Raw genomic sequence first — 23,041 nt, 5'->3', positions numbered from 1 at the left:
TTAGTTTTCATCAAATGCATGACACATGAAGAAGGGGATACAAATGTGATGTCCATCGTCACTACCTCTCAGCCGAAGAGGAGATCCCCATTCCCTCTTGATGAGGGAATTGATCCTTGATCCTTTTCATATATTCAAGGTGAATCCTTTTACTCCCTCTCAAATATAGAAGAAATCCTCAACTTTCTTTCAATTTCAGAGGTCATGACCGCAAGCTCTTTGGTTTGTCTTCATAAATGTATCATTTATCAATTCTTCAAGGAGATAGTTGCATGGCTTCCTCTTTCCTTTGTATCTCATTATATAGAGCTTCTTTCTTCCTTGTGACAGGATTCAGGCGATCAATCACTTTCCTTTAGTCATCATCAACGAAGGCATTGTATTGAGCCTACCAAAACATAGCTCTCTCTGAAAGTGATCTTTATGAACATCAAGTTATCCTCTTATATTACTACCTTTAAATCTCAAGGTGATGATGTGAGCACCTTGACTTCATAATTGCCAAGACCATATGCTCAATTCATACATTCTTTGAAAGAGTTCAACACCCACAATTGAACATGCCTCAAGTGTCATCATGCATTCCTGCAATATTCTACCAGGTAGCAAAACAATATGTTAACCAAATAACCAATATGAAAATATTCAATATCAGACTTACCTTGTCATGATGGCCCTCTCATCACAGCATCAGCTTGCATGAGTTCTTCAATGTCAACATCATTTCGCATGATCCATTTCCGTATAAATCTTTCTCCATGCGTTCATTTTAATGAGAGTGCCCATGGATCGAGCTTAATTACCAAGTTGTAATATCTTCCTTGGAGTTGGTATTGTTCACTCCTTTGTAATCTTGTGAGAAAGTCTTGACCTCCATCTATTCCAAAGCATGTCAAATTTCTTCTTCTAAGCATCATGCACTCATATGGAAGACTTACCAAGCACGCTTTTATATCCAACTCTTTCTGCAATAGTCTTCTAGATATGAACCTTACCCTAAAGAAGAGTTACTTAAAACATGCATACATTTGCTTCCATGCAACCATCTAGCCATATTTCTTGAATGATCCTACTTCTTATAGGTTTATTTTCCCAGAAGTAGAAAGACTTTCATTATTCCCTTCATACTGCAACTTGACCATCTGCATTCCTTCATCTTTCAAGAGTATTGTTTCCATACAAGATGGAATATATACTAGTCATGTCATAATGCTCCTTCCAAGAACCTTCCAAAGTGATGGTTCTTATAGCATATCAATGATCCATCTTTGCAAAATGACTACTTCTAACATGATGTTAGAAAATGCTTGGATGAACAATAATATGCAATATGGTCCCAATCTTCTCATTCTTGAAAAACTAGATGATTCCTATCAAAGCAATTTTATCAAGCAGACTCTAATTCTTCTACTATCACATGCTTCTATCTAAGATGCCAAAACAAGACTCTTGTAGAGTATACAATATTGCACGCTACTCTACTTGCTGCTTAATAAAAAAAAATACAAATCTCATAAAGAACCTAACAGATATGAGACTTCCTTCAATAGTAGATATCTTTGGAATCTTCTCCTTTCAGCTTCATCTTAGGCTGTCCCTTTTCTTCAACTATGTGAGCTTCACTTCCTTCCTTTATTTTTTTCTTCTACTTGTTTGGACAATGCCTCTTAAAGTGTCCATACTCATTGCATCCAAAGCATTGAACCTTGGACATGTCATTCCTTTTTTTGGACTTTCCAAACTTCCCTTTCTTCAACTTCTTGGACCTTGCAATAAAGGCTTGAGATCTTTCATTTGATTTGGTGTCATCCTTTGCCTTGATCTTGAATTCTTCCAAGATACATTGAGCCCACAATTCATCAAAAGGTGTAGTATCTTTCTTGGAGTAGATACTAGTTGCAAAACTGCTCCAATCAAGTGGCAAAGCATTTAATACACAAATGGTCATTTCATAGTCACAAATGGTTTCCCCAAGCCCTTGCAATTGATCTCTTATTTGTGAGATCTTCATGAGATAGGTGGTCGTGTCTTCATCCTTTGATTTCCTTATTCTAAATATTCGATTTCTCAAGGAAATATTTTTTCCTGGTGTACTTATAAAGTACAACTTTACCAACTTATCATAGATAGCCTTGGATGTCTTCTAATCAGCAACAAAGGGAACACAATGATCTTTAATGGATCCAACAATGATCCTTTGTCCCCTCACTTCTCCCTTCTTGTATTTTGCTAATTCTTAAGTCTTATCTTTGCTTGGTTCAGCAACTTCACCAAGAACATATTCCATGACTTCATTTTCTGTGAGTGCCAAGTCAATCCTCTTCTTCCATGCTAGGAAATTTATTGATCCAACGAACTTGTTGCTTTCCTTGCAAAATGTAGCCATATGATTTCTAGATTGAGAAGTAGAAAACAATATGGAACTTACTTCTCAACCAAGAGTTCTTCTTGACGATGTCTCCAACTATCTTGATGTCTTTAAGACCTTCAACGAGACTTCAATGATGCTCTAGAATGATGATTTCTAGGATGCCTTCAACAATGGTGTCTTTGAACAGCTTCAAAGATTGAGTGATGATCCCAAGATTCCTTGATGCTTCTTCTTCTTCAAGATGATGCACTAGAGAATCTTCAATAAATACTTGTCCTTTCTTCCTTCAATGAGAGCTTTGAACCTTCTTGAGATGATGAGGTCTTTGATGTAGTAACCCTCCTACTAAATCAATAGATCTCCTACTTATTTCTACAAATAATTCCTCTTGACAAGCAAACCCTTCTTTGAGCCCTTCTAGTTGCCTTTCTTGTTCACCTTAGCTCTAATTCCATGTTGGAGAATGTAGTAGGGCAACTATTAAATCAAATTCTCCTTGACCTTAATAATTGCTTGTGAATTTTATTTATCTTCCTATGTTTCTTTGTTAGACATTATCATCAAACAATTATTAAGAGAAAAATCAATAAAGACAATGGGCACAGAAGTTAGGCTTCAAACCAGCGCAAAACCCCTCCAAGGTGAGAACCCAAAAAGAATCTATTCCCTTCTTATAGAATCTGCTTCAAATGAGAAAACCAAGACCCAAAACCCTAGACCAAATCCTCCTCCAAGAACCAAGTCAACCCTCCAAGAAGCCTTTTCAATTAGGTATGTGATTAACCAAATCAATAAGGTTCAATCCTGCTTCAACTTCGGCCCCCAGCGTCGACCCTACAACTTCGACCTGCAATCTTCGGCCATGTAGTAGTTGCAGAAACCCTAATTTTGGCATGTTGCAATCCTTCAAGAAGACTTTCTTCAAACAAGCCAATGTCTCCAAAGTCAAACTAGACCAAATCAAAGTATTTGACTCTCCTACAACCTCGACCTACAATTCGACCTCCTGCAATTCAAACTTGCAATTTTCAGCCTTCCTTGACGCTAAAAAGACCCTAATCTTCGCACATATGAGAGAATAAGGCCTTAAAATAGGTTTTCATCTTTCTTCTTGAGTTCTTGCTTTCTAAACCTTCACTCTTTCTTTCTTGATGCTTCCTGCTTTAGCTCGAACTTCTTGATGAGAGAGATCAAATTGATGATCAAATGAGGTCAACATTGCTTCTATTTATACACATTTGTGGGGTTTGAATTCCTTATTTTAGGTTGATTTCTCATTGCCAAGACCAACTTGTGCTTGGAGGCTTATAAACCTTTCTAGACTCAAAATTAATATCTTTTACATCTTAGAATTGTTGGAAATCAAGAGGTTTTTAACTTATTATCATATTTCCATTACATGATAATTACTTATGAGATTGTTTAGCATTTTGATTATTAATTTTTCTTCCTTCATCAAGCAATTACCATCAAACATGAATATCACTAAAGACACTAGAACACCAGATATATGCTCCAAGCCAAGCCAAAACCCCTCCAAGGGGAAAATCCAAAAAACATCTTCTTATAGAATCAGATCAAATGAGATATCCAAGACCCTAGACCAAAACAAGACTTCCACCAATAACCAAGCCAGCCATTAAACAGATTCTCTATAAGACAAGAAAACAAGGTCTCTAAAGGCAACGAAGAATGATCTCACCAAAGCAAGGCTATTCTAGCCTTTCGGCCTCCCAAAGAAGCTTTGTTATTCTTTCTGCAATTTTCAGACTTGAAATGTGCACAAAAACCCTCATAAACTCGCATATATGAGTCGCAATAGATCATTTTCAAACTCCTCTACTTCACTAGGGTTTCCTTAGCCTTCCAAGACCTTCGCACTCTTCTTCTACTATATATCAATGACAAGAGAGATGTGTTGGATGTGTATCACAATAGGTCGAAGTTCTTCCTTTAAATAGCCTTTCCAAGAGGCTCGAATAGCCCTCTCTAGGCTGATTTTATGTGGTTGGCCGACTTGGTCTTGGGAGTCCTTAAGACTTTTTCTGGAAACAAAAATAATAATTCTTTTCTTATTACAAGTGCCCAATAGGGTCTTTTACAAAGTGACAATGACTCTTTGCCTCATGTAAACCCTAGGAGCATTAATAAAATGCTTGACCTAGTTGACAAATAATATGAGCATGAAAACGCATGTTTTACAAATATATTTTTTTTATTTTTATTTTTTATTTACATATTTTTCTTTCTTCTTTTGATATAAGAAATATGACACAAGTCAAATGACAATTATGGAGACTAAAACTAGTTACATTTTCAACACTCCCTCTTAACTAGGGAGGTATGCATAATTGTACACCTAGTACAAGGATATTCTCATAAGAAGAGTCGCATTGGTAAGCCATCCTTAAGCATCGACAACATGACCAACATTGTAAACATAATAAGGCCTTAACTTGACAAGCTCGTTCTTATAATAGAGCATAATATTGGGAGGATTTATGTGAGATACCACACTACATCTACAAGGCACATGCCCCATCCAGATGTTCACTAGGTATTTCCTTTTAGGATTGTTCTTATCTTGGATTCCCAATCCTCAAAGAATAGTGGTCCTCTTTGACCACTCTTATCTTGGATACCTGTCCAAATCTCAAAGAGTGTCAGTCAATTTCCTTTCTTGGATTTTTCTATCCTCAATGAAATCACAAATGCTTATCCAATCCTCCACCATTCTCCTTCAATGGCCTTCACTTAGACTTACGATTGTTAGTCCTGGTCAAGTGCATGGCACATGAAGAAAAGAATACACATGTAATGTTTATCATTATTGCCTCTCAACCAGAGAGGAGATCCTCATTCCCTCTTAATTAGGGAATTGATCCTAGCTCCTTTTCATACATTCAAGGAGGCTCCTTTTACTCCTCCTCAGATGTAGAGGAGATTCCTAACTTCCTTTCAATTGGGAAGTCATAACCACAAGCTCTTTAGCTTGTCTTCATAAATGTATCAACTATCAGTTCTTCATGGAGATAGTTGCAAGGCTCCCTCTTTCCCATTTGTATCTCATCATATTGAGCTTCTTCCTTCCTAGATATTATGGAGCCATCTTCTTCCTTTAATCTTGTGACAAGGTTCAGGCCATCAACTTTGCACATCACTTTCCTCCAATCATCATCAATGAAGGCATTATGTTGAGCCTTGTCAAACTTCAAGCTAGTCATAGCTCCCTCATGAAAGTGATCTTTGTTGATGTAGGAACATGAACATCAGGTTATCTTCTTACATTGCTACCTTTCAATCCCAAGGTGATGATGTGAACACCTTGACTACATGATCTTTCCAGGATCATCAAAACCATTTACTCAATTCATGTGTTCTTTGAATCGAGCTCAATACTACCACTTGAACTTTCCTCAAATGTCATCATGTATTCCTACATTATCCTTTCAGGTAGCAAACAATATGTTAACTAGATAACCAATATCAAAATATAAATATCAAACTTACCTTATCATGATGGCCCTTTCATCAAAGTATCAACTTATTTGAGTTTTTTTGAGATCAACATCCTTTCGCATGATCCATCTCCACATTGTACAAGAATCCTTCTTCATGCATCCAATTTTAATCATAGTGCCCATGGATCAAGCTTGATTACCACGTTACAATATCTTCCTTATTGTCAACTCCCTTTCTTTCTTTTGGAGACTACTCTAGAATGTTGATCAATATCTATATAATCTTTGCTTCCATACAACCATCTAGTCGTAAATCTTAAATGAGCTTACTTCTTATACCTATCAGAAATAGAGTTCTCTCCTAGGAGTGGAAAGGATGCAACTTGACCATCTGCATTCCTTCATCCTTCAAAAGTATTGTTTCAATACTGAGTGGAATATATACCAATCATGCCATAATGCTTCTTCGAAGAACCTCCTATATAATGGTTCTTATAGGATACTAATGATCCATATTTGCAACATGAAAGCCTCTAACATTATGTTAGAAAATTTTCGGATGAACAATAATATGCATTGTGGTCCCAATCTTCTTAAATTTTGAGAGCGAGATGATTTTGTCCAAAGCAACTTGATAATGTAGACTTTAATTTTCCTATCATAATGCCATGCTTCATCTTTATATCATGTCATGTCCTTCAAGGTCCTTACAATTCCCTCTTTTCATCATGCTCATCATTTTCAAGAAGTCATTAACAAGCACAAGAACTGCTTTGCATTGATATCCTTCTCGTCCTGCTTCCTTTACTATGTACTTGTGATATTCATCAACAAGTACAACCAAGCAAAATATACAAAGACAAGAGCATGATGTCAATTCTGTTAATCTAGGGTTTCTATAGTATCTTAGAGGGTGAACTCCTAGAGTTTTCAAATACAAACCCTAAATTCCTTAATCTTATCCTTGATAAGATTTTTACTTTCAATGGAAACATCAACCCTAGGGTTTTGATGTCATGTCCTCGGATTTATCCAATTCAATCCTCACTAGGGATTACCATATATCTTAAATTATCGGCAAACCCTAGATGTTTTCAATGGTGGAAATTTCTAAAGAGGGAATAACCAAAATAAGGTTAGGGTTTTTCACATTTTCTAAAGGTTCCTGATTCAAATCCTATATTGGGCTTAGAAACCCTAGATAAAAAAAAACGTAAGATCTATAATCCCTAGATTTCTATCATACAAAGTATGCTTGCAAAAACCCTAAAGACTATCTAGACCCTTTATCAAGCTAGATATGCATATAACAATTATACATACCTCATAAACAAAGACTACGTACCTCTATCATTATTGATTACGAGGAACTGCTTTAGAAGACATTCTTCATTCTGCTATCCTCTTTGCAAGATTATTGTTGAGCAGCCAGAATATATATTGTCTTCATCAAGACTCAAAATCTCGATCTTTCATTTAGAGTTTTGTAGTTGGAGAAGTTCTCTACTTATGAAGACACAATGTCTCACAAAAACCAATTTCAAGTTATCCTCTCTTGGGCCAGGTTTATTCATCGACCATTATTATTGTTTGCAATACATATCACTGTTAGCAAGGTCACAGAGGTCATAAAGATCAATCATCAAATCAAACCGTCACCCACAGAGATTCGATGTCATTTATCAACCTTTAAATTTTTACGAACCAAGGTCAACTTAACATATATGGCAAGTCACGAGTACTCATTGAATCCACGTAACATGGTCTCTACGTTGCTTTGTCAACATCTAAATGAAGGAGCGATTCTTCCATTCGATCGAAAGCCCACTTTTTTTTTTTGGTTGTCTACTAAATATTGGTTCGTGAACCAGCCATATCGATTATGACTTATCCATTTTACACCAACGGAGCCATTGCTCCTTTTAATAGACATCGAGTTGGCGTAAAGACTCCTCATCACTTATATTCAACCTTATACGAACCCTGTATAGAGACTGAGTCATATATGTGATTACAATTGCCACAAGAAATTTTATTTGAGCCAATGTGCATTGTGCCGGCCATTTCGAGCTTCTGAGATTATATAGAAGTCGAACAGACTTGTCATTGCTATCTATGCTAAGCATATATGTCGACCTTCAAATGCGAGCAACACAAGGTTCAATTAATCAAAAGCACATAGATACGATCCACCAGAAGGTGTGATCTGATAATATATAGCGTGCAACATATGGTCCATACTCCATAGGTCCATCGATGAGTAAAACGGTCATATTACATAAATATAAACCATTGTAATGTATGTAATGCGGACCACACAAAAGCAATTAATGGAGCGAACCAAAATTACAGAGATCTCCAAGCTATTTAAATACTACGACCACAGAATAGGCGATGCAATACCTAATCCATAAACATGATCATTGTAACATTAACATGAGTCTTCGTGAACCATAGCAAGCCATTCAAATCATTGTAAGTCACAAACTTGTTGTGAGTCTATGAGATCTACGAGTTATAGGGCAAAATAAGCGACTGATGTAAATATATTTGAGCCATAAATCTTCGAGTCACCAAGAGTTATAAACAAGTCACAAAATGAGTCATATAAGTCATTGTTATAGATTTTGGTCCCCGTATTGTTACAGACTTGATGACTGTTATTAGGGATGCCAAAAAGGTGATCTTCAAACCTCCATAAGCAAACCTTATGTTGTGATACCATGTTGGAAATCAGGTGGTTTTTAACTTATATCATATTTCCATTACATGATAATTACTTGTGAAACTGTTTGGCATTTTGATTATTAATTTTTCTTCCTTCATCAAGCAATTACCATCAAACATGAAAACACAAAAGACAATAGAACACCAAATATAGGCTCCAAGCCATGGAAAAACCCTTCCAAGGGGAAAACCCAAAAATATTTTCTTCTAGAATTAGATCAAATATGATATCCAAGACCCTAGACCAAAACAGGTATTCCACCAAGAACTAAGCCGGCCATTAACCAGATTTTCTCCAAGACAAGAAAACAAGGTCTCCAAAGGCATCGAAGTATGGTCTCACCAAAGCAAGCCTAGTCTTGCCTTTCGGCCTCCCAGAGAAGCTTCGTTATTCTTTCTGCAATTTTCAGACTTGAAATGTGCATAGAATCCCTCATAAACTCGCATGTATGAGTTGCAACAAATAAATTTTAGACTCCTCTACTTCGCTATCGTTTCTTTCTTCTTCACTAGGGTTTCCTTCGCCTTCCAAGACATTCACACTCTTCTTCTACTGCATATCGATGACAAGAGAGATGTGTTGGATGTGTAACACAATAGGTCGAAGTTCCTCCTCTAAATAGCCTTTCCAAGAGGCTTGAATAGGCCTCTCTCGGCCGACTTTATGTGTTGGCTGACTTGGTCTTGGGAGTCCTTACGACTTTCTAGAAACAAAAATAATAACTATTTTCTTATTACAAGTGCCCAATAAGGTCTTTTTACAAAAGGACAATGACTCTTTGACTCATGTAAACCCTAGGAGCATTAATAAAATGCTTGACCTAGTTGACAAATAACATGAGCATGAAAACTCATGTTTTACAAATAATTTTCTTCTTTTTTTGTTCTTTACATATTTTTCTTTCTTCTTTTGTTATAAGAAATATGACATGAGTCAAATGACAATTATGAAGACCGAAACTAGTTACATTTTCAACAACTTGCTTGATAGGGTCTTATACAAATGATAATGACTCTCTTGACTGAAGAAAAAATATTATTTTGGCATGACAAACCCTAGAAGCATGAAGAACATGCTTTACCTAGAAGACCATCAAAGTGGAGCATGAAAACCATGTTGAATAATATTTTTCTTTCTTCTTTTTCTTGTAACATAAGCTATACATAATGACTTGAGTACATTGACAATTATGAAGACCGAAACTAGTTACATTTTCCAACACAATTAACCCATATGGACCTGTTATGTTATATGCTAAAGTTTGCCAAGGATTGAACCAAGGTTGTATTCATAGTACCAAAACTTATAAATGCCTATCCTTTTAGATGTAAATTTTGTATTTAAATAACATATCCAACATTTTATATTATAACCCTATCATAATATACCATTCATTCATTTTTTATTCCATAGCCATATATTTAAACCAAAATGGTGATGCAGCGCCAACATAAACCAATATAACACTAACAGGTGAGCATTAATTATTGTTCCTCCATTAATTGCCATGCCACAAATATACACAAAATACCGAAATTACAACACAAGCAATGGCATATAAGTATGATGCAAGGAGTAATCACAATGATGATTCAAGGTTTAACTGATTTTCTTTCTAGGGAGGAGGGGCATCTACTTATGGTAAAAATCATTTTTCGCATAACGAATGAAGAGAATTTGCAATGTTTTGCAAATTTTATAGAATCACAGGGGTGTAGGTGCCAACACCTTGTAAATGTGAATAATCAATGACCAGATTACAAAAAAAAACCATGCATTTAGCGCACCGAAAGCCTCATAATTAGCCTATAATTAATCTGAATATCAATAACCATTAATATCTTCGTAAATGCATTGTTGTAGCCTCTTTAAGAACCATGTAACCTGCCTGCAATCTTGCAATTAGTGTTGACTCTCCATTACCTGTGATTTGCATGTGCATCAACACATTTGGATTTGTTAATGCCAAGGCCCTTCTCCCACAACACAAAATGCTTACCAGTTACCACACTGCTTGCACCCCTGTCAAATTTTGGAATTCACGCAATCGATGCCCTAGACAAATTGACACTTGAAATTGGTGGGAACTTGCAAGTTGCAAGTTGTTATGTTCAAGCATTGAACACCAACTTGTTGACCATCAAAATTTATACTAAACATGTACAAAAGTTTTATGAACCTTAACTAGAGCTTTTAGGTTTGCCTGAATTTGATCATCATGCCTCAAATCCGATGAACCTTGTGATTTAGCCCTTCACTTGCACAATGAGAGACCTGAGAGCTTTTTCCCTACAACTGAAATTGAGAAAATACCAATAAAAAAAATGAAAAATAGAGTCGTACACATATGAAACATCTAGGACATGTGTCATCTTTCAGGACATCTGCCAACCACATGTTAAACAAGTGTACTAGTATGTCTATGTATATAGTGCCCCACTCTAGTCGACTGACAGTGATATGACATTAACATTTATTTAGCCCTAAGGCCCACACTTTATACTTTGAGGATCCAGACACACGACTCTATTATTAGTGGTTGTGATGTTTATGTATGTTCTCCATTGATATTATGATGAAGATAGCATTAATGGTTATGTATGTTATCTATTGGTATTATGATGATTGTAGCATTAATGGTTATGCATGTTCTCTATTGGTATTATGATGATTGTAGCATAAATGGTTATGTTGGTCTCTATTGAATTTATGATGATGATAGCAGTAAAGGATATGTATGCTCTCTATTGATAGCATGAAAATGATAGCTTTGATGGATAGGTAGGTTTTCTATTGATGTTACGATGTTGATAACTTTGATGGATATGTATGTTTCCATTGATGTTATGATGATGATAGCCATGATGAATGTGTCCCCTATGTTACCTACTTGCATTACTTCTAGTTCACAATGAACAATGATGTGAATGACTAGGTGATGTTGATGATGCTATTATGATAATGACTAACACTAAGAAACCTTGTTACTAATGATTATTGGGTATGGCAGGAAACCACCAAAGGCACTCACATATGACAAATTTATGACACTTGTTTTGATTAAAATTTATATTATTTTATCTTGGAAATTCTAAGTCAATTTTAAAACCTACTATATATGTTTATCTATATTCTGATGATATGTTAGTGGTTGCAGGCACAGATTAGTTGCTTGGCCGAATGACTCACATATGGGTGATGGGGTTGTACAATTGGATGGAACTGCATGGAAAGGGTGGGGCAATGTCCTTGATTTCACCCACTACAACTCCCACTGTGACTTTGGCTGGAAAGGTTGAAACACCTTCGCCTTGAAGATCAGGATGTCATGGGGGCAGGTCCCAAAGTTGGGTCGCTTATGAGGATTTTACGCGGGGGGGGGGGGGGGGGGGGGGCATGCATCAAGGTGGATTCCTTGATCCCTAACACCATTAGTCTCACTATATCAAGCAACATAAGAGATGATAGTGGTCTCTGTCGTTGCACCTATACTTTCCCCTCGTAGCCATTGAATGCTTAAAGGGCAAGTGGCGTGGCACCCTTGGAACTTCAAGGGAATTTCTTGAAGGGCACAACCAACTTGGCACCCTTGGCATCACAAATAAACTATTAGGTGTGACACCCTTGGAACTTCAAGGGAAGTTCTTGAAGGGCATGACCAAACTTGGCACCTTTGGAAACATTAAAAATAAATAAATTAATAAATATAATCAAGATATGAAAACCAAGTAAATTCACATCAAGGGTAAATGATGTTAGAAACTGAGGTAGTTAAATCAAGAGTAAAACTTGGGTTAAGAAGATCATAGAAAGAAATAAAATATTTTACCTTAAAAACTCTACCCTTCCCATGTTGGAAAATATTAGGTAGATAATGTAATTTAATTAAGTAAAAAGGGGAAAGAGGGACATAAATGTAAGGATAAATATTAATCCTAAAACAATTAAACCTAATTAAGAGAAGAGGATGGTGAATTAAAATAAGATTAATAAATTAAATCTTAGAGAAATTTAGAGAACCTCCATGTAGCAACAACCAACATAAGAATATTCATCTAAGAGATAACTTGAGTTAAATTAGGGAGTAGATAGGGGATCAAATCTTGACTTAACAATTGACTTTAGTAATGAACACAAATTAAGGAGTAAAAAGGGGGATCAAGGGACTAGGAGAAGAAATTAGAATCTTGTTGAGGTGAGGAAAAATATCACTTTTAAATTAAAATTTAAGTAAATAATTTTGGAGATCCTTGATGAGGGAGTGACACATGGGTGGGTGAATAATCAAACTATTGGATTATCAAAAATAATTAATTATGCATGAAATGCCAAGTGTCACCTATGAGGATTCCTATAAAAGAAAGGGCAGGTCTTGGGAGAGGGGACTTTTCTTTACCCTAATGTTGGATGGATGAGACTATGTCAGAGTAGTGACTACGAGGTGAGTTTGGTGAGGTAGATGACTTTAGAGAAGGGACTCTTAAGCCAAAGGGTGCCCTCCTCTACCAGCTAATACATTCCTTCGTTGTGCAACCCCATTGCAGCTCGGGGGTCTGCGAGGAAGGAGAGTACCCAAGGAGTAGGCTGGAAGGTCAACCGATGGGTCATTGCATTCAGATTAAGCACGTCGACATTCACACTTGGAGGCGACTGACAACAAAGGAGGGCAAATAGCAACAAGTCAAGTTTGAATCTCGTCTCCTGGTGAATGGTACCTAAGGTGTTATAATATTCTTTTGTATGACTTCATTATGGTTTTAGTTAATAACATGTAAATTAAATGATATGTTCAATAAAGTGAAAATCGGGAAAGTTTTATATAATGCTTAATAATTTTTGAGTTCCCAATGCTATTTTCTTATGGCTGTATTTTTAGAATTTAAAAAAAAAAATTATTAGGGTTAGTCCTTACAATGTCTAATACATGGGATATAGAGAAAGGCCCCAGGTTGGAAGTGTCTTGTTTCTTAGATTAGATGTTGTGGAAAAGCTAAAATTTGAGGTGTATGCCAAGAATTCTTTGCCCATGGGCCATACCTATAAATGAAGAGCTCTTGAATGTTGAGGCACACATTGACAACTTTTATGAAGATATACATGATATATTTTTATAAGATCAATTTAACAATTTCCAATGCAAGTAAACCTGAATAGTAGCAATCAGGGAAAGCTACAGTAGTACAATAAAAACCAACTCATAAAGCTGCTACAAGTGGCAAATAAGTCCTAAGTGTATGTTGAATATTCATTACAGTCATGGGAAAGCCAAAATTTGAGGTCTGCGTTGGGAATTCCTTGCCCACACCTGTAAAGGAAAAGCTCCTCAACGTTGAAGCAAACATTAAAGGATTTTATGAAGATGTACATGATATCTTTTATAAAATCAATGTGACAGTTTTCATAAAAATCAACATGAACAGCAACAATTCGAAAAAAAAGTAGGACAGCAAAAGTGGACTCTTTCCTCAAGGAAACCTTCCATAAAAAGGTAGATAAGTATTAGACCCTGTTAAGGAAGGGCTTAGTGCAATAAACTTCGAATGAAGATGCCTGATGGACAGCTAGCTTAGAGTAAATATACAAGGACAAAACTAGTTGAGAACCTTAACAAAAAGAGGTCGATCCTTGGACAACAAGGAACAACCTACAGTGAACCAAGCAAAACATCTTTTCTCTGCATCCCATCCTACAAAGGAGTCGGACAGACTTGTCAAAGAGATGTGGCAGAAGGTTGACTCTGCCGGTGAGAAGAATTCTAAAAAGAATAGCTCCTAAGAGATTTTCAAGGTTACCAAAATTTTGTTGAAGGTCCGGAAATTTATATCCACCTTTTGCATGGCAAGTTTTAGAGCTTCAAAGCATTTCCTGCAATCTCTCCTCTATCAGTCAAGCAGTCAAGAACCCACCAAGTCTCTTAGCATCGGATGAATCATGATATCTTGGGTACCATATCCCACATATCCAAAACCATGAACTTTTGGGTTGCTTCAAAAGTGTTTACACCTTTGCCAGGGATGCACTTAATGTAATGTGGAATGAATGGTGAAACCCTAGCCCCTTCACGTATCTTAGACTATCTTAGTTGAAAAACATTTGGAGAGCTTACTATAGGTGGATGCTTGTCCTCAAGATATGTGCTCTAGGATGCACACATCTTATGGAAATAGTTATCTTATGTGGCATTGACATCTTCTCCATGACGCATGTGTTGAGGAGCTCTAAGCACTAGCAGGAAGGGTGCTTAGCTCTAGGTGCATCAAAAGACCATGTGGCACACTCTAGGAAGTTGAGTGCTTGGTTTGAGGGATTCTTGCTTAATGGGCACTCCATTAGAGCTTGTTTGTGGACCTAATTACTCACATGGAGGATTATTTTTGAGCTCCGTACCCTATCTTTAAGAATGTGATTTTGTGATGAAGAGCACTACATGTGGAGGCTTAGCTTGGAGAGCAATCCACTGGGGAGGTGGTGCCCAACAACCTTGTGAAATGTGTAATATCTTGGTAGAGCAGTGCTCCACTTGTGAAACTAGTCTAGTGATGTTGTTGTGGCCTAGTCCACTTTTATATTGTTAGCCACTCTCACCTATCTTATCTAAAGGAAGGAAAGAGCCTTTGTTATAACCTACTATTCAAGTATGTACTTGTAAGCTTAATGTACTTATCCCAGATTCTTTATGCTTGTATGGAACAAGAGATGGAAGATTTATGGTTTGTGTGAAGTAAATCCTATAGAATAATTTGAGAGTTATTGCATTGAAGTCTTGGTGTGTGCTAGACCCAGGGTTTGTGGGAAGAAACCCTAGAGCAAGATTTGTAGCACTTGCATGCAAGTAGAGTTTTTGCGATGCGTACATGGTAATTCTACTTGATAGAATCTGGGATGCAAGTCAGAGATCCAATCAGTAGACTTGGTGGTGTTGATGCTAGCTTCTTGCGAAGCCTTTGGTGTGGCTAGATAGCTTGGTGTGATGCCTTGCTAGGCCTTCATATTGCTGGATAGGGTTTGCTGTTGACAGCAGATGAACTAGCTGGGGTTGGGATGAAATTGGAGAGTTCTTTCTTGGGATGAGCTAAAGGGGATCCTTGTACCAGCTTGGAATGCACTGAGGTATTTTAGTTTTATCCTGATTTATGTGATATATGAAATGGAGTGTCAGTCCTAAAATTATATGTTGCGGATCTCAAAAAATCAGACTTTGGTTTCTCATTGTTACTAGCAGCTTCATAGCTGTTTTAATGAGCTGATAACTTGGGATCGCTGGTCTGAAATGTAATGTGCTTTTACCATCCATGGACGAACCTAGAAATAAGCATTTGTGCTGTTACAAATCTGCTGTTATAAAAGTAATTTTCAGATCCATCTATTGGTTGAAATTGTGCTCTAAGGACTCTGATATTCATCTCTACTTCAAGTATATTTTTGGTGTCTATCTTCTTGAGCTTGCCTAGTAAAAAGGTTTGACAGAATTGAAGCATTTTCTGTGGTAATAAATATAAGAAACATGGTAAAGTACAAAAGCAAATTCAAATGAAAAAGCATAACCAAATTGTAAACAAAGCCTATAAATAGAGGTTCATTCTTCATTTTGGAATAATCAGTTGTGGATTGAGTTCATTCATGCATAGAGCGATTGAATTTAGCTACGTTTAGAGCTAGTTGTCCAAAGTTGTAACAGAATGCACATCTTCTGCTAGTTGTGTACTCACCACTTGAAATTAATAGAAAGCTCATATCATTGCACATATGATGGATGTTATGTATTTCCTTCACCCTCTATCATCGATACTTCAGTTCTGTACTTATGTTTTCATTCTCTAACCCATAACTGTATTACCGATGTTCAAGCCAAGGGATCATGTATATTAAAGTTTAGCACAAGCCATGGCCATGTATAGCAGGTTAATTTCTGTTGAACAAATCTCAAATACGAGAATTAGCCATAAACTATCATATGCACCCAAACCCAACAAGAAATCTGAACAAAAGTTCTCAGAGAAGCTCATAACTCCAAAATCACTCGACATTTTGGAAAGAACAAAACATTGACTAATTTGGAAAGGTGCATAAGTTGGCGACAAGTACAAGACAATACAGAGAAATTTTTACATGGTTATTCATTATATAGTATTCCCAAGCCAACAAATTGGAAGTAGGGATTGTACACTCAACTCTGTTGTAATATCCCAAAGGAATTTTGCCCTCCAGGTACTACTTTTGACTAGGTTTTTTTCCAAATAAATCAGTAAAGACTATGTAACAGCAATGAATATAAAGATTTCCACAGCAATATGATTCCTCAACCAAATCACAATAGATTAGGGCTGACTGCCCAATGAACAGTGAATGTAACCAACCCGTAATCCACCAGCACAGCACTGACTTGCAATGTCAACAATTCGGTAAACAAACATTCAACTGTGACTATACTATACTATCCAATCCAAGTGTTACTATATTAATTCACTATCTACTGTGCTGTTTTGAGCCTACTGCAAAAGGGGTCCGAGTCTTCTTCCTGTGGGTATCCGCAGAGAAAACCTTACCCAGCGACAGGATCGCCCTCTGACTGTTGCGGAGAACCTTGTGGAGACCTCAACAGGTGGCCTCAGGAATAGCTGAGTAAACAATGTTGAGTCATTGTTACAGTGCGGGGTTGCAGCCGCAGAATTCAAACCTGGAAACCCTGATTCGTCCTTGAGTAGGGTCCAACTGCCCTATTGTGGTTATCCACAGACCTAGAGGGGCCGCGTACAAGGCCACTGCTTTCAAAAGCAAACCTCAGACTGTTCCAGCTACTTTGTTGTTTCTTACTCTGCCTAGAACTGTTCTCAACGAGCCTGAAACTGTGCCTTCGATGTCCTCAAAGAAACCTCAAACGGTCCTCAAACAAGCTGCAGACCTTGGTTGGAAAGCCACCGAATCCTTCAAGCTGACCAGAAACCTTCTTAATGTGCCAAATCACAATCCATGCATTGCCCTAGATGAATGATAACAGATAATGGATGAAGAGAGATCACTGACTAGGGTGGAATCTTTCACCACTGAAATCAATAGAGACTATCTAGGGTGGGATCACATCCATCGAAACTAGACAAGGAGAAGGGGTCTTAAAACCCTCAGAGCTTCAGCTCAAGAAAACAGAGATAATTCAATCCAATTCCATGATGATAAAATGATTCCACCTCTCCTTTATTTATAGATTCTTCATGGGGAGTTTCTCCTCCTTAATCTAATGTGGGGGTTGCAAGTGTAGCCCCCGATTTGAGCTTTTTGCCCAAGCTACCCTAAATTTACCCAATGTTGCCCCAAAACATTAGATAATGGATTTCCCCTTTTATCAAAGACTATAGCCTACGGGCAATTAATCCATAGGGAACATTACATCTGTCTTCCTTCCAGGCATTGGGAAAACAATCCTAGGGATTTCTGAGAAGATTTTCCAAAGACTAGCTGAGGAAATGACAATGTATTAATCATCATTGATAGAGTCAACAAGATGGCAAGTGCTATTCTCTTCCAAAAGACTGGATTCTCGCAACTTGCAGCAAAACTCCTTTTCAGTCATGTATGGGTACACTTAGGTTTGCCTACTTCTAAAATCTCTAGCAGGGATAGTAGTCTATAGAATCTAGATTCTTAAGTAGCTTTTGGACTGCCCTATGGATTTTGAAGAATAAAAGTTCAAAAGTGCAACCTTCTACTAAATTCATAGACTGTCTAGGGTTGTAAATTGCACAATGATATAGTTGTTACAAGGATACAACCATAAACATCCCAAAGAATGAAGATGAACTCATCATATATTCAACACTATCATAATCAGGCAATTTATGGGTCAACTTTTTTGACTCCATTTGAGAACTGATTGGGGTTTCCTCTATACACATTTGATTTAGATTTTTAGATGCCAAATGATAGCAGGAAAGATAAGTGACCACAAGCATGAAGTATGTCAAGAAGATATCACACATCCTCAAATAGGTACAATGGACCTTGAAAGAGTCTATTTCAGAAAGTACAGAGGGAAGCATAGTAAACATTGGATAGAACAAACCTTCCAAATCAAAGACCAAGCATGGTTGTATCTGATGAAAGGAAGTTTTGAAATAACACAAAATAAATGAAGCCCACCAAACTCTAAACCATTCAAGATTCTAGAGAAAAGATTGAAAAAATGATTTGGCTTGGAATTGCCTCAATGTATGGGCATATATTACTTTAATAATAATGATCAATTGAAGTAGTTCGAGCTATCCCTATTACATGAAAACTCTAACAAGGATATGTTGATTTCCGAAGTTGAAGACTTAATACCATACCAACAAGTCATGTTGCAATAGGATCAAATGTGCTACAACGAAGAACTATGTCCACCAAATAGGTTGAGATAGAGTTATTTTAGATCAAGAAAAAGGATAATGCCCCTAGTCAAATAAATGGTACCCAAGACAAAAAAAAAAACCAAGAAAATATCCCTTATTTGAAAGTTGACAAAAGTACCATCAATATGAAAGGGGGGAGGCATAGTATAAGTCAAATGATGAAGCATGTCTTTGAGAAGTCATAGAGGTCCACAAAAGTGGAAGAAACTGTAAGTACAATTTGTGATATTGAATGGACACAAAATCCCTAAGCAAAATCACAAGAAAGTTGCAATGTTGATAAAGGCCAAAACCCCAAGGTTGCAAGGTTCCCCAAATATTACCAAACATGTTGCTGCAAAAAGGCATAAACTCACAATCACAAAATAGCTCCAAGATTGCAATGTTGCAAACAAGAGAAAATGATGAGTGGAATTAAAAAATTTAGAAATTTGAGGCATATTAATTAAAACCCACCAAACCAAATCGTTTCATGCATTGCAACACCTAACATGGATCTTGAACCAAATTGGATAACTAGTGAGTTCAATAAGGTTCCAATCTAGTGCAACCCTCATCTCACCAAAGCCAACAGCACAACATTTAATCCCAGAAAATGGTTCAAAAGATTTTTCAAACCAATTTGCCAATCGGTTTTGGTCTGGTCCCTGTCTAGCATTGAGCTAGTGAATGAGAAGGTCCACAACTCATGTTGTACAGAAAATCAAGCTTCAGAAATTAGAAAACCTATAACTCATGTTGTAGTGGAGATCAAGTCCGTTTAGATGTCGTCATTGTTGTCATTGATGGCCAAATTGAATTTGGCTTCTTGAGCTTACCTCCAATAAAGTTGCCACCTAGAGCCATCATTATGCATGGAACCATAGCACCCCTGACATGCCACTAAATTTAATGGGTAAAATGTCGGTAGCCAACAGTGTACTAGACCTCACATTTTGGTGACTAAAGGGCCAAATTATAAGCCAAAAACATAACCCAGATAGATTGAATAATTGTCTTCACATTGGTCTAGAATTATACCTTCTGCATAAAGTCAGATTGAAGTTCTTTTGCACTGTCTATATTCAATTGTCAAGGGCAGAAAGAGTTCAACCATACATAATTGAAATATTAACAAATTAATTGTTTTGTAAATACAGGTTATTAGTCCCATTAAACAAATGTTGTATGATCAACCACAGGAAAAAGTTTATCAGAGATGGAGACAAGATAATTAAATAATACAATCTCATTCAACCTAAGTCACCTGACACGGGGATTCGGGATTCGTAGGATACAGGGATTCGAGTGTCAGATTCAGACACGTTGACCCCCCGGAACAGGACACGTAGGATTCGTTATATATTATTTTATTAAAAATATATATCTATATTTAAAATATATATATATATATATATATATATATATATATATATATATATATATATATATATATATATATAATATTTAAGATGAAAATTGAGGCGATAGAGTGGCTGGGAATGTGTGGAGAGATGGGATGGCGCCGCTAGGGTTTGATCCAGGAACCCTAGGCCTAGGGTCTAGCTGAAGCAGATGGCGCAGAGAGGACAGAGAGAGTACAGGCTACGGGCTAGCTGGCATCTCCAACAAGGACGGCAAAGGCAGGTTTCGGCAGTTAGTGACAGCTGGGAGCAGGTTGGAAAGTGGTCTCTACGACAGCGACAAACAGAGTTTTCCCTGCCCTGCAGCTGCTCTTCCGGTTTCCTGAACACGACGGTTTGGTCACGGTTTCAATCTCGTGAAGGTCTTCAAACTTGGTGGTATTACCCTGAAACGGCACCCGGTGGCGGTTTTGGACAGTTTCCTCTTCGGGCTTCGAGCGTAGGTCGGTTACAGTTTTTTACGGAGCGTTTTTAACCATGGTAAATTCAAATGATGCGGTTGCACTGGACCCGGCTCCTGAAGATATTCTCACTGTTTGGGGCAAGGAAGTCACGGAGAAGAGTATTAATGAAATTATTGGGCAACCGAACAGTTTCCCTGGTGTGTTTTTTCCGGCAGGTGTCTCGTGGCGACATAACCCGGTGAAGGGGCTTCTGGAAGAGAGCTTGGAACTCTCAAGCAGCTATGGGGGTGGAGGAAGACTCACGGAGCCTTTAAGCCCTCACCATTTCCTCGGCATACAGAAGGAGAAGGTCGGCACCTCCCCCGTTGGTAAGTCCTCCTCTCCGTCAAAAAATTTTGTTTCATCGGGCGGTCTCGAGGATATAATCAACTCGCCCCAACTTCATGGAGTATGGAGATCGGTGGGTGGCGTTCAGAGTGTGGGGAAAGTTGGGGGAGAACAGCTCTCCCTGGAGAATGTAAAAAGAAATCTGATTTCGAAGGACCGTCTGCCGGGTTTTCTTGAAAGGGATGAGGGTACTGCGGGTCAGTTCCATTCTATGCATGAGGGGGTCTTCTCAAACCATAAGCAGTGCGAAAATTCTTTGCATGAGGGACACTCGGCCCTAGGAGAAGCGGGCAGTCCTGTGGAGGGTCTGGTTGATTCCTCACTGGCCAATGAATTCCAAAACCCTAAGGACAAGGGGAAAACCTTAGGGCAGGAGGAAGGCGATCTACCTTCGCCTACTGTCGGAAAGAGCCCGGAGCCGGCAACCGAGAAAATAGAGGATAAGAGAAAGAAGGCGAAAGCGTGGAAAAAGAAGCGGGTTTCAAATCTGGTTTTGGGCATGGATGTCCAGGTCGAAGAAGCTTTGGAGGTTGCCGAGTGCACTCTTGTGGGCAGAGCAAGAGGGAGGTACGTATCTGGAAAATTCCTAAGACAATGGGCTGAGAGCCAATGGTTGGAGACCCCAGCAAAGTCTTTCAGAACGGATACGCTGCTTAAAGGATGGTTCAGGGTGAAATTCGATTCTAAGGAAGCCATGGAATGGGTGGAAGCTCGGAATTGGGCGTTCGGGAGCAGACCGGTCTTTTTCAAACGCTGGACCCCCATGTTTGATGCAGCAAAGGAGAAAGTTGATGAAATTCCTGTTTGGGTTCGGGCCCCAAATCTCCCGCCACATTTATGGGTGGACTCAGTCTTCAAATCGATAGGGAATCATTTGGGTACTTTTCTGGATGTGGATAGATCCTATCTCCATACTTTTGAAAGAGGAGTTGCAAGGATCCTGGTTAAACTCAATCCCTCCGAAGGACTAGTGGAATCTTTTCCTCTGCAATACAAGGAGTATGTCTATGAACAATTACTGGATTATGAACTCTTTCCTTTCAGATGTCATGTTTGCCATGAATACGGGCATTTAGCGAGGGACTGCCCTTTGGGGAAAAGAAGAAGGGGATTTCATCAGAAGGTGGAGGAATGGGAGGACTTGCTGGGATCACCCAAATCCCAAAAGAAAAATGAGGAAGTCCCTGAGGAGAATCGCCAGTTCGAAGTTCCCTCCTCACAAGGGGAAGAGGATGTGCAGCAGAAGGAGGAGTGCCTCAACCATCGACCGGATGATCAATCAGGTCGGGAGTCCCCTGCGGCTTAGAAGGCTGGTCTTTTGGAGGATCCAGCTCCCGGTATGCAGTCCCCTTCTTTTTTGTCCCCTGTTAATTCTGTTTCGTGCAATGATGATTATGTGGCAACCTCTTTTAAGTTACAAAACTCAGAAGATCTCTCACATAACATAGAGTGTCTGTCGGAAGCCATCCCGTCTTTAAATCTGAACAGTGAGGTGTTTCCAAAGAATAATATGGGAAAGGGTTGTCCTTCTGTCTCTCGTACCTATAACCTAAGGTCCCTCCATAAGCCCTCTCCTCTCACCAATGATTTTCAGGAATCTGTGGGTGGTCTAAGTCCTGAGTCTTCTAGGGGTCCTTCAAAGAAAGGTAGAGGTAGAAAATCTTTGTTATCAAAGACTCAAGTCAAGGCAAAGTTTGATGTGGCTGATGGGAAGCAAATGACGATTCCTGGGGCGCTTAGAGCAGCGAAAACCCCTGAGGCGGTTCTTAAATGATCTGTATGTCCTGGAATTGTAGGGGTTTAGCTAGTAAGCCCAAAAAACTAGCACTGAAAGACCTCATTTCTCGTCATCATCCGGATGTTGTTTTTCTTCAGGAAACCTTGGGTAAGGGAATCGATGTT

Source organism: Pinus tabuliformis, chromosome 6 (genome assembly GCF_031772625.1).
Source record: "Pinus tabuliformis cultivar Carrire ecotype Pingquan chromosome 6, CPIR1, whole genome shotgun sequence".
Lineage (NCBI taxonomy): Eukaryota > Viridiplantae > Streptophyta > Pinopsida > Pinales > Pinaceae > Pinus > Pinus tabuliformis.
Note: the sequence above shows the minus strand (reverse complement) of the source record.